Here is a 13,262-nt window from a genome sequence, read left to right as displayed (position 1 = left end):
TCCTGCTGACCCTTTCTCATGTGGCCTGTGCTGTTCTTGTCCCAAACCACTTTGTGGACTATTGATTGCATGTGCCTGGCCCTTACAGAATTCTCAGGCCCCCTTTGCCATTGCTCCAGTTCATTTTCAGTCTACATTAACGGTATTTAAAAGAGGCTAATGTCCCTCAACATGCTCAGTGAAAGCATTGGCTTCCTGCTGACCACAGTCATCATGGGACTCTCTTTGCCCTAAGCTCAGGGACTTGCTCTTATCTCTGCTCTGAGCAGCTGGGCTCTGCCCCTGTGTTTTCTGTTATACTGTGACATTGGGAAGGGCCTTCCCCCGTGGCTTAATTTGGTAAAAAGAGTAACTTCCAGATTGGAGCCAAGCAGAAGATGGGCTCCCCTTTGGCTTTAAGTGCAGAGGCCATTATAGTTCCCAGCCCAGGGGCTCCACCAAGCATTCTCCTCAGCTGCTAAAATTCTCCATGTTCACCTTCTCATATCCTCACTCTGCTGTGGGATATGCTAGTGGACTCGAGTACCTACTACCCCCAAAACAATGCTGCTTCTGGGTGGGGTGAGGAAATGGTTATATGTGGTCTTATAATACGATCTTGATTTTCAGGGTCCCTCAAATGAACTGGGGAGATGAGAATGTTTCCCAGTGTTTGTGCTTTTGATTAAATACCAGTTTCAAAAACAATGATTTGATCAGTGAGATCTTGCTTTTGGAAAACCACAAAATCAAACCAAATCTAAAACAAAACTCTGGTGTCAGGAGGGAAGTGGTGTGTCTGGGACAGAGAGGATGACATGAAAGGGGGCGGAGCTTGTATGCCATGGGGAGCAATGCACCAAATGCAGTGAGGGGGCCATGCGATATCTGACTTGTGAACTGTTGTGGTTCTCTCCCCTTCTCTCTCTCTCTCCTTCTACTCTCACCTCATTTCTCCTTTTCTCCTACTTCTGCATAGCCCCTCTCATATACTCACCACTCTACCAAGATGGTTAGCTAACCACCAAAAATGTGTCCTCTCTCTTCCCTGGCGTGGGAATGTTACTGGGCAGAGGCCAGCCAAGCAGGGATTGCATTTTCCGGCCCTCTTTGCATACACTTGTGGCTGTGTGACAAGTTCTCAGTGCCGGACTGTGAGCAGAGAAATGTCTGTCATTTCATTGGGGCTTTGGGGAGTGGGTGTGTACTCCACTGCCTCTTTCCTCTTCTCCCAGCTCAAAGTGGAGGGCTTTGTTAAAATGATTTCAACCTTTGCTGCTCATTGGAATCACCTGGAAAGCTTTAAAAAATCCTGCTGCCCATTTAGATGCTGATTAAATTGTTTTGGGGTGTGGTGGGGGCAGGAAGAATTTTAAAGCTTCCTCAGGTGTCCCAGAGGATAACCAAGGCAGAGAACTGCTGCTCTGGAGGGGTGGTGGGGTCGCAAGACAGAAATCGTCGTGGGGAAGAAAGTGTCTACGAAAATAATCCATAACCAATCTATAAATGAAAATCTGGGTGAGTTTATTCTGAGCTTAAATCTTAGGATTATAACCCGGGAGAGTCTTTCCACAAAGGAACAGAGCACTCCAAAGAAGTGGGGGTACACAGGGTGGTTATAGACCCTCAAAGAGGGTGTTTCACATATGATTGAAGTGTCCCTCCCACAATAGTCAGAAGGTCGCCCTGTCAGCACAGCGCTTGATGGACACAGCAGGTAGTGGGTCTGCTATCTCGGTGGGCGTAGCAGGAGGCAAACCTATTGTCTCAAGCTGGGTGGTCACAGGTGAGTGCAGCAATCAGTTTCTAGCCTAAGGAAAGATACTTAATCCTTAAAGAGATGCCAAGGTTGGGAGGGGGAGAGAAGTTGCACCTTTATCTCAAGGGCCTTTGTTCTTGCCATAGGGAATCTCTAAAGCAGATATACAATGCATGCTCAACAGCCTCCCTCGGTCAGGCCCTTTTGGAAAGACAAGGTCAGGCTGAATTAGGTTTATACCAAATGGCTTCCTCATATACCCCAATATATCCTATTGCTTGCCATTTTTATTTGTCAAAAGCTACCCCGTGGCCAGGGATGCTCACATTGGAATGTTACTTAAGTGAGAAAGAAACCTTCATTCTCTTCAGTCCTGGGAAATTTGAGGTTTCTTTGTTACAGCAGCTCTGTTATCCCAATTAATATATCTTTTTAACGAGCACAGAGAGAACGCCTCCTTAGCATGACAAGGTTTTCTCCCAGCACTTCCAGGTGCTTTGTTCAGTGGGATTAAACTATCCCACAAGTGGGTGGGTGGCAGGGGTGCTCGTGGGATGCAGATCTGCCCCTCTGCTCTGGCATTGCCAGGTGCTGCTCCCATGACTGTGAGAACTTTGAATCAGGCACAGCGCCCCTGTCAGCAATACATTCACATAGGCAAGTAATCATTGTTTTATTTGAAAGATGGTGATTCCCTCAGGTTTGCATTTGTTCTGTGAGCCCATTAGATGTTGCAAGTCTGTTTACTGATGTCCAGTGCTCAGGATGACGCCTTCTACTCCTTGGGTGGTGATATGATACCACTTAGTTTTTCCAGGTTTTCTGATACCACTCAGTGGGAGAAATAATTGTTAGTGTTCAATTGCAATGTTTCTCACCTAGTTGTCTCAAAATTGCAGGGTATGTATTTGATTTCTTTGATTAATCTGTTTTGTGTATGTATTTTTCCAACATCTTGAATAATTTAGGAGCAATCCTTGGTTTGTGGCTAATTTGATGTCTAGCAATTATGCATCCTTCTGAATCGGCATATTTCACTCACATGTCTGAAAGCAGGAAAGAGCTACCTTATAGCAAGACTCATTGTTACTTGAATGTGGGCATACGGTGTGGCTGTTCAGGTTCCTGGAAACCTAGTGCTTATCCCCAGGTCAGGTTGTTTTCTAAAAGGCAGGTGTTGGTCCTATCTCCAGATGTCAGCATTGATGGGTTGATAAGTTTTTTGTTTGCTCTAAGCTCTTTCCCTCATGTTAGTTGAGAGCAATAATGAAAAATAATGCCTGCTGGAGCTCCTGAACCAAACTTGAAAACAGTCACAGGGAGGAAGTCAGTTCTGGAGTGGAAGTGGGCTGTGGTAGGGGAGTAAGCAGCGGCAATACAGATACTCGAGAATTATTCTGGGACACAGAGAGAGCTGTTCCAGAGTGCAAAAGGATTCATCTCTGCCAAACTGTTCACTTTCCTCGTGACGTCTTAAGGCAGGACTCCCCAGCCAGGAGGTCAGGATTTACACTGCCTAAAGCCACCATGTTATGTTGTTCTTCCTGTCACTGGAGACCTCTCTGTCATGCTCTTCTCTTGGGAGTTTTCCAGATTTGCCAGTGGGAAGGGGGACAGGACAGGTCTATTCCTCATAGGGAACTTAATTGACAGTGTGCTTTGGAGGCTTAGGTCCTCCTTATCAGGAATCTTCTTCTCAAAATGATCTCAAGGCTTTGGGCAGGACACAAATGCGTCTTATGACCTCCAGCCAAAGACCATCAGAAACACACCTGAGGTGAACAAGTTGGGTTTGTTGCTTGTTGTACTGACGGAGAACCCCATTGTAATGAGGAACCATGGGGAGACTAGTTAAAGGGTGTTAGGAAGAACCTACTATAGAATTTGGGCTTGTGTTTGATAATTTGAGGGAGGGTTCAAGAAATTGGGATTCAATGCTTTTAGGAAGTGGGGGTAATTAAAGCAAACATAGAAGGTGGGACCAATGAATCAAGGCTGGAGCTGTAATTGGTAAAGAAGAGAGGTTGCTCGTTAGCACATTAGGTTCATGTTTGGTCACTTTTGTGCTTTGGACAATGTTCATGATTTTGTGTGTGCTCAGATAAGATTATGGAGTGGTCTTGTTTTTGCTTTGGTCCGTCACAGTCATAGAGTGGCCTTGTCTGATATTGGTGTTCTGTGAAATTCTTTATATCCAATAAGGCCTAGCTGTGTGTGCCAGTGCTATCTCCTAGCAACACCAAGTCCTGGCTGATAGCACCAGGCCAGTTCCCAGATGTCAGTGGCTGTTTTTCTCGCTCTCAATCTGGTATACTCTTGTGCAGTCGTACTGATCATTAAAAGATTGAAATAGTTCCGAACTGCTAATGTAATAGTAATTAGGCACTGCCATGAGACTTCTGAGGGCTCTGTGCCTCCTTGCCCCTCTTCCACCTCCCCACAACCCACTGGTTAGTGGCAAAGTAAGGAACCTTCTGGATTGTGCTCCAACTCAACTGCTAGTGTCTGTTCTGTGTGTCAGTGCCGGCGTGGTGCCTGTTGCTAGCATTTCGAATATCACTCCAGCTTTTGGATTGTAGCTCCTCTCAACATTAAGACTAAGAAGAGGCAAGAAAACAGAAGAAAAGAAAAGGAGAGGAGAAGGAGAAGGAAGAAACGAGAGGCAAAAGAGAGAATGAAAGGTGACTATGGGGGGGTGAAGGTAGCAGGAAAGAGTGAAAAGACATCTAGAAAATGCAGTGGCAATGAGGCCTGAAAAGTGAACCTAACAAAGGCTGAACACTGGAAAGAAAGAGCTGAGAAGGAAGAGAGGAACAGAAAAAGGGAATGGAGAATGAGAGGAAAATTCTGGCCAAGACACCCACCTTAAGGGTCTTACATTACATTGCCATTCAGTTATATTGAATGTGTCTCAAAATGAGTTTGCCATCAGCTGGAGCTTAGAAAACAATCATTTTGTTAAAGAGAAGTTTGAGTTGAAGTTGGATCAAATCTGACAGGGTTTAACCTGTAAAGAAAAGAAGGAAATGGAGCTCCACAGTCTGATGGCCACTTGTGGCCCAGTGTGATGGAAGCTGGTTATAATTCACAGCTTGGTGCCTCCACTGCTTTTCTTCCTGTTTCATCCTGTGATGCTCCTTTGAATCACAACTTACACAGGTTCCTGCGCAGGTATGAAAAATCTCGCTGTCTTTGAGTTAGGATGAAAAACGGCGTGCATTTCCCTGCCAAGTCTCTGAGAGAAGGCAGTGTGAACAGATGGTGGAAGAAGCTGCACAGAAAACCTTGATTAACCTCACTGTGATGTGAGCAGGGAATCACACGCGAAGGCCTTTTCTTCCTGCTTGTGAAGAACTTCTACAAATAGCCAGTGGGGACACGGGAGCGGGGTGGGGACATGCATGATCCCTTTCCTCTGAAGTCTTGATTCTTTGAATTGGCGGCATAACCACCATTCCTGAGAACACACAGGGATATTTGAAGGCATCAATTAAAAAGAAAGAGAAGGGAAGCATGAAGCAGAGGAAACAGTGTGCTGGTGGATGGAGACTAGGTCCTGGAAGCCTGAATGGCACCAGAAGGTCACTTCATTCTGAGTTCTCAGTGCAGCTCTGTGTGTCCCGGTACTCTGGGGCATCTCTGGCAGCCACACTCTTTCTGGACACTTCCAGTGCCAGCTGTGTGGGGCGCTGGAAGAAGCAGGCAATTGTGAGACATGGACCAGGGTAAGTAGATAAGATTCTCACAGGCTGACTTTTCCATTTAATCTCTCTTTACAGAAGGTTTTTCCCTAGAGAAATGAGCATCCCATTTTACAAACAAACATTTTCAGAAAAAAGCACCACCAGCTCTGGGGCTTCTTTGTGTGTGTGTATGTTCTGTCATACACACAGGGAAATAATTGTTGGAAAAGTTGTTCGTTTCAGGGGGCTTCTTTGTCTGGGCATTGGAGTATGTAATTTGTCTAAATTTCTTTGCTTTACATATTTGGCTGGGTGAATATTCCTAGAGAGTTGGATTTCCTTATTGGTCATGTAAGAGTAGGTCATTTTTATTGAAGAGAGTTCCTTTGAGTCTCAAATGTTTTATATTGACACGCCTGTGTGTGTTGGAGACAACAGTGTATATTGAATGAAGTTACGTTTTATCCAGCAATCTCAAACCTGATCATCTACTTCTTTTTCTAATCCCTTAAATAGAGCCCCATAATGTCAGGATGAAGCTCAGACTCCTTACTGTGGCTGGCTCTTCTCCTGCTTCATGTCTCTCCATCCTCTCGACAGCTGCCTGTACCCCGGCCCCCGAGGAAATCCCAGAAATCTTTCTAAGTCATGCTCATTCTTGCTTTTCTGCCAGCGCGCAAGCTGTTTCATGAGAAAGCACTCATGGAACACACCATCTAGCTGGGCAGAAAGAACGCGTCCCTGTTACACTAGTTAGACTCATTCAGATTGCTAGGGAAAGAGACTTGTCCAGAGTGTTTTGGTGTTTATATTTTGAGGAGGCTCAGGAAATTAAGAAAAACAGAAAATTGTCTTAATCACTGCACTGCCGAACTCACGAAAAACAGTGATAACATTTGGGAACTAGCTCATGGTTCAGGATATAACATAGCTTATGTTGTTATCGGCTCCCCGACTAGTGTTTCGTGTTACAATGTCTCATCTATTTTGGTCTAAGCTTTCGCTGCCTGACATTGCTGACTCACTTGCTCTCTGCCTCCTAGGTTTGCTTTATTCATGGATTCTTCTTACTGCTTCTTTTCACAGTGAGTTTTTCTGCTTCCCTTGCCACTGTGTCTGTTTTCCTGTCTGTATGTTTCACATTCAGACTTCCTAAGAGAGGAACTCTGTTTGGGGGGGCAGCATCCGGGATGGAATGGCACCACGAGCCGAGCTTTGATTCTGGGCCCCCTCCTAAGGCACTGGCCAACTGAGACGCAGTTGCCTTTAGGTCAGCTGCTAATCCTTGGTCTGTTCAGCTGTGGTCAAGGTAGCAGACTTACCTGGTGGAAAACATATCAACCTAGGATTAGAAGCATCAGACATGGGCCGTTCGTGCGTCAGCATAGTTAAGATTCTCACAAGTGCTTGCGTAGGCTACTTGGTAGTCAGAAATAATCTAAGACAGCAAGGTATTAGTATTAGTAAAATATGCAATGAGTGCTCTAGACCAGGCTGGAAGTGGCTGAGATCATTATGGTCTGGGGTGGACATTCTTCTCACAACCTGGAGGATACACTTCTCAGGATGGCTGAGATCTTTGCGAGACAGTCCCCTGCTTGCCTTTGCAGCTCCATTTCCAGCTCCACAGGCATTGTGTTTAAGTCACCAGATCTCCCTGCAGCCTCTGGTTGATCGAGCTGCGTTTATTCAGATGCCACTGGGAAGAACTCTTATACTTCTTTAATTTTGAGATGAAGCATCATTTCTTTGCTGAAACCTTACCCTACCTCAGACCCTAACACCTTTCCCCCAGCCCTCTGTTCCTGCCTCTATAATAGCACTTAGAGCGCTGGGTTGTGCTTTTGATTGGCATGCCCGCCTTGCTCATTGGACTGTGATGTATTATTTCTGTATTCCAGTAACTAGCCCAGAGCTTGGTACCTACTACTACTGCTAGGACTAGCTCCTGTTTATTGAGTTATTATACTGTTCCACGCACAGTTTCAAGTTGTAGTGTTTTATGTATATTAACTAATCCTTTCAAGAATTTTCTAGGTAGGAGCCGTAATGATCCCCATTCTGTGTTTGGGGAAATCGAAGCACAGACAGGTTGAGACACTCGCCCAAGGTCATGTAGCTAATAATTGGTGGAGTCAGGATTCAAGTCAGGCAACTTGTTCCCTCCTTGCTATGCCCACTGACCTATACTGCCCCTTGGCAATAAATCTTGTAGAGGAATTAGTGGGCATTCAGCTAGCGTTGAGGAGATGAAGCTACTGATGCAGGTGTTTTGAGGAGAAGAAAAGGGAGGGGAGGGCCCTGTAGGAGAGGGAAATGAAGCATGCACAGTCACACCCACAGAACAGCAAGTCCCAGCCTTGGGGGACAGGCTGGACATGTTGGTTGGACCAGATGGTGGACACTTCAAATGACAAGATAAGGGGTTGGGCCTTTGGGTAAGGGAGTGACAGGATTAAAAGCAAGTTTTAAGAAGATTCCTCTGGCTTCAGAGTACAGTGTAGTTTGACATGGGAAGAAAATAAGCACAGGGAGTCCAAGCATAATGAGGAGGTGACAAGCATGGACCTGGCCTCAGACGAATAAGCAGTTTGAGTCTCCATTCTATCTCTTGCCAGCTGTGACCTCTCTCAATCTCCATGCCTCTATTCCTTCATATATGAGAGGAATTATTACTCGCCTCACAGGTTGCTGTAAGGATAAGTGCGTGTTTGCCAAGGGCTTAACATAGAACCTGGGGTGCCTCCTTTTCTTGTCTTGGGTCGAGGTGATAAGCGCTCTTGCCCAAGTGGTAGCACTGGTGAGACAAAGGACAGGAAAATGAGACTCGGTAGAACTGATTGATGGGTGCTGGGAAGTCGGGGCAAGGAAGGGTCAGCGAGTGGTCAGTGCAGGTGGTAACACCTGAGATCCTGGTTTTGTCACTAACTAATTTGGCCACATCATTCATCCACATGGCTGGATCTCAGTTCCTTCCCTGGAATGTAAAAATGTTGGACTAATAACTGCTCATTTTCCTCACAGCTCTGAATGCTATAATGCACAGCCAGGAGGTTTGGCATCTGCACAACTAGGAGAATATAAAAGATGCCCAAGCTCTGCCTTCTCCTTCATGGTGATTTCTCCAACCCCTCCACTTTCTATTAAGACCATCCTTTGTTCTCTGTCTGAGTTGGAAATATTATTGTTTTGTTTTGGGCAAATGACTCCAAAATCTCCGCTGTGGATGGAAAGTTTTGTGACTAGAGCAGAAGGTGAGTCAGAGATGGAGTCCTCTGGTTGCCCTATCCCAACATGAGCGTCCCCATTTCTTTGAGGGGTAGGAGCAGGTGGCTTCTCAAACAGTCTGTTCTTTCTCTTCCCTCCCTGCAGGCATGGCTCCTGCTCATCTTGGGCAGTCTTCACAGCTGGTTTGTGATGATGCTCCTCAGATGTCTTTCCCCTGGACACTCTTGCTGGGCATCCTTAAAGAGATAGAAAGTGTGGCCTGTACCTGGCAAGGTGCACATGCAGTCCCCTGGTAATGAATGTTTTTATATTGTGAACACTTTGTTGCCTGCATTTCAGGGTGGGTGAAATGAAATATACGAGGAGTTGATGAAGCCTCTAGTGAGCAAGTTTCCATGGCAGCCCTCAGAGGGTCAAGTTCCTCTCCAAAAGAGAGTAGTTTATTTTCAATTAACAAAGTACAAAGAGGTCCTTTTTGCACATTTGCTTATGGAAACTTCAGATAAATTTCCCCAGCCCTCCAGGTGCCACATCGAGCGTGGAGGAAGGTCATTGACTTCTGTAACAATACAACATCTGAGACATGGGATGTTGGTGATATGGAGCACAAAAGAATGTTGGTTCTTAATCAAAATGGAAACATTATCAAATTGACCTACTAGCCATTCATCAAGCACCTACTTATAATTCCACCTGCCAGAGATGGCAAATTTCCACTCTTTCAGAGTTCTGGGTTGAGTGTCAAGACTGGATGTCTACTTAATAGGAGAATGAATTGCAGCATTCTTTGAGCTGCTGACCAAAGATAGAGGTGTAATCAACGATCACATTAAATATTCTAAGAATCACAGCTTCTATGAGGAAGCAGAGGTAATAATTATCCACATATGCTCTATAAAAGAGCAGTCCAACATATGGAAATTTACCATAATGCATTGGAAAGAATAGGGAGAAATTTTGCCCTAAAATCCTGCAAAGTGAGATTCTATTTGACCCAGAACAAAGACCAGAATTTCTCCAGGTCACTAATTTTCTCTTCTGATGTATCCAATCTGCAGCCAAATACAACCACTGAGATACTATATCTTTTGGTTTCTGTATTTTTCCATTTTGGAAGTTCATTTCTTTCTCAAATATGCTGTATCATTTTATATAGTTTTGTATTCCATGCATATATTATCATGTTTGTCATTTCTTTTAACATGGTGATCAAAGTTTTTTTTTTCTTTTTAACAAATCTTGATCTAATAAATCCAATATCTGAAATCTATGTGCATCTGTTTCTGTGGTGTGTGATTCCTGATGGTTCTTGCTTATGTTCAGGTTGTCTTGCCTTCTTGTATGCCTAGTAATCTTTGACTGCTTGCTTGTCATTGCTCCTGAAAAATTATTTGTGAGAGTTCTCTGAGGTCTAGGTTGGATGTGCCTTCTCCTGAGATGAGCTATCAATTGAAACACCTCAGAACAAGTTCAAGTTTTGAGAGCCAGTGACTTACAACCCAGACTCTATCAAATGAGGTGTAAATTTGTAAGAGGACTTGCCCCTAGCCACAAATATCCAATTGTAGATGATTTCCTCTTTTCTCCTCCCGCCCCATGTTTTCTTATTGCCAAAACAGCCCTTTTGTGAAGTTTCCAGAATTTCTGGGGAGAGGAGCAGGATGAGATCTGGTTGCTTTGAGAGAATAGCCCTTTTGGGCCTCAGCTCAGTGTAGAAGGGATCTCCCAGGACTCCTCACCTTCAGCAGGCTTGAGCCTGACTCCTGTCTCTCCCTGTCTGCTGCTGGTGACCTGAACACAGGCACTTGTGTTATTGACAGATGCTCTCAGATCAGAAGCAGTTTTGTAGGTCTCATTTTTGGCTTACCTTTCTGGTTACAAGATTTCATCCAAAAATTAGCCTGGAAGTTCCCTGTGTCTTTTCAAATCTTTAATGTTTTTAAGTTGTTTTTATTTTTACAATTTTATCCATCATTTTTCTTTGATTTCAGCTGAAAGGTTGATCTGAGCAAACTAGCTTATCTTTTTCTAGGTACTGGAAGGCCACCAGTGGTCTTTCAAGATGCAAGTCTATGCAAGCTTCTCCTCATTACCTATGACAGGCATTCTCAGAATGGCTCACTTGTTAAAAATTATTCACTTCTAGTTAGACCCTAGGCTGCACTTTGAGAAACTTCTGGGATAAAGTTCAAGCTGCTCAGGATGGAACACAGTGCCTCTTCCTACCTCTCCAGACCTGTTGTCTTCTACTCCCCTCTTCTCACTCCCACATTGTATTCCAACAATATGAATAAGCTTAGATGAACCTGAACATACTGTACCTTTTCACACTACTGTGCCTTTGCACATGCACTCCCTGTGGAATAGAACACCTTTTTCTCTTTGTCCCTGAGGCAAATGCTTATCCATCTTTCAAAAGCCAGCTCAGAGGTCACCTCCTTTACAAAATTTTCTTGGACTGCCCTCTCTCCACATGTTATAATTGATCCTCCCTTTGATGGTATACTTTGCACATGATTTTACGAGTATTTTTCATACTATTGTAATTTCCTTTTGTAAGCTCCTTAAGGGCAGGGATTGTAATTAATTCATCTATACTTTACCCACCCCCCAATTCAGTGCCTGGCACATAGTTAATGCTCAATATATTTTTGCTAATTGATTGAATGAATGCAGCACACAATCAGGCAATTCAGATACCCAGCCCCAGCAGGAAGAATATTGCCATGACTTCTGACACTAATTATCCAGAGTTAAACTGAGCTTTACAGGTTAAAGGCACAGTCCTCCACGAGACTGCCCTTACTTCAGAGACCAGCTGCAAGTTCAGTCCCCACATCACATTCACATCTTAAGTGGATATAAATTTAGGGGTTCACACTACTACCTCAGGTCTAATAATTTGCTAGAACCACTCACAGATCTCAGGAAATGCAATGCTTATGATTATGGTTTTATTATAGCAAAAAGGATACAAATTAGAACAAACCAAAAGAAGAGACACATAGGGTGAGATCTGGGAGGGTCCCAAACACAGCTTCCATGTCCTCTCCCTGTGGAGTCAAGATGTATCACCCTCCCAGTACATTGATGTGTGACAATACACAGAGTATTGTCAACCAGGGAAGCTCACCTGAGGTTCTGCATTCAGTGTTTTTATTGGGGTTTCATTATGTAGGTATGATTGATCGAATCATTGGCCACATGACTCAACTCAATCTCCAGCCCCTTCCTTTCCCCAGAGTCCAGGCTGATATGAGGTGGCTCAAAGCATCAAACCTCTAATCACACTGTTGATCTTTCTGGCATGGCTAGCCCCAATCCTGAGTCATCCTGTTAGCACAAGGTATCTAGGGGCCCACCATGAGTCACCACATTAGCATAAACTATTAGGACCCACCATAAATAACAAAGACATCTCTATCACTTGGGAAATTTTAAGGATTTAGAGGCTACCTTCCAGGAACAGGGAACAAAGTCCAGGCAGATTCTTTATTACTCAAGAGATACTTTCAACCCTAATTTGGATGTAGTTGGTGCCCAGGAATTCAATCTGGTGGGCAAGGCCTATAGCAGGAAGTCCAAATGGAGACCTAAAATCTGAGAGACAGGTGAGTTTCATGTAACAGGTGACATTTAGCAATAGCTGTCCTTAAATTATAGGCAGAAATCACCCAGTGGTTGACACATAGCAGGTATTTAATAAATATTTGTTAAATGAACGGTGAGTGTAAATTGGACCTTGATGAATGCATGAGCCTGGACAGATGAAGAAGTGAGGAGGACATTCCCAGTACAAACTTGCCAAGGGCACAGAGCAAGGATGCTTGTGGCAAGTTCAAGAGAGTGTCTGTAGGTTCATGTAGGGCTAGAAGGGGTAACAGGATGACTATGAGCAGAATTCACAGATCCTTATGTACCAGTATCAGCATATTGGTTTGATCACTTTAACAGAAACCAAGGTAGAAGATTTAGTTCTAATCATGTAAATGTGCAATCTGGTAGGTGGCCCAGAGAGGAGGTTTGTTTTACTCCATAAAGTGATCTAAGGACCTATATTCCTTCCATCTTGTGGGGCTGCTGTCCCCTGAGATATTGTCTGCCTGGTTGAATTTTGTTCACCTCCACCGCATCTCTGCTCTGGTGCATGGGAAGGAAGAAAGAAGCGGTAGAGGGCAAGCAGTTTTCTTTTAAGGAGATAATCCAGCTGTTGCCTGCCTTGCTTTTCTCATATCCCATTGGCTAGACAGTAGCCACATGCGAAGCAGGGAAATGCAGTCTTTAGCTGAGCAGCTTTGTGCCCAGTTAAAACTTGGGGAGTGGGGGATGAGGGTTGTATTTAAAACATAAGAAGGAGAAAATGGATACTGAGGAAAAATAAGCTGACTATGTCATACCAGCCTACAGTGTTTGGACTTCATCTCATAGGACATTGAGACCTGCTGAGAGTTTGGAGAAGAAATGATCAAGCTCAGTTCTAAATGCCTTCTAGTGTCTCCCAAGTGGTTTATGACGTTGGTGGTACACACTCCTTCTTGGTTTATTATGATAGTGAGACAAGGTCAGAGGAGGACCAACCTTAACACAGGAGGAGGCAGCTGTCCAAAAACTTC

General features: G+C 44.3%; 1 long non-coding RNA gene across 2 annotated transcripts; it reads left to right on the top strand.

Moving 5' to 3' along the window:
• The first annotated feature begins 5,112 nt into the window (after positions 1–5,112).
• Positions 5,113–9,918, top strand: LOC139039916 (uncharacterized). 2 transcript variants are annotated; one of them, XR_011493279.1, is made up of 3 exons: positions 5,113–5,463; positions 8,446–8,675; positions 8,794–9,918. It is a non-coding gene; the product is annotated as an uncharacterized lncRNA (long non-coding RNA). The 2 variants fall into 2 exon arrangements; XR_011493278.1 differs by lacking the exon at positions 5,113–5,463 and adding an exon at positions 6,402–6,506.
• Positions 9,919–13,262: the final 3,344 nt, after the last annotated feature.

This window comes from Equus asinus, chromosome 12, assembly GCF_041296235.1.
Source record: "Equus asinus isolate D_3611 breed Donkey chromosome 12, EquAss-T2T_v2, whole genome shotgun sequence".
NCBI lineage: Eukaryota > Metazoa > Chordata > Mammalia > Perissodactyla > Equidae > Equus > Equus asinus.
Note: the sequence above shows the minus strand (reverse complement) of the source record. Positions and strands in the feature narration are given on the sequence as shown.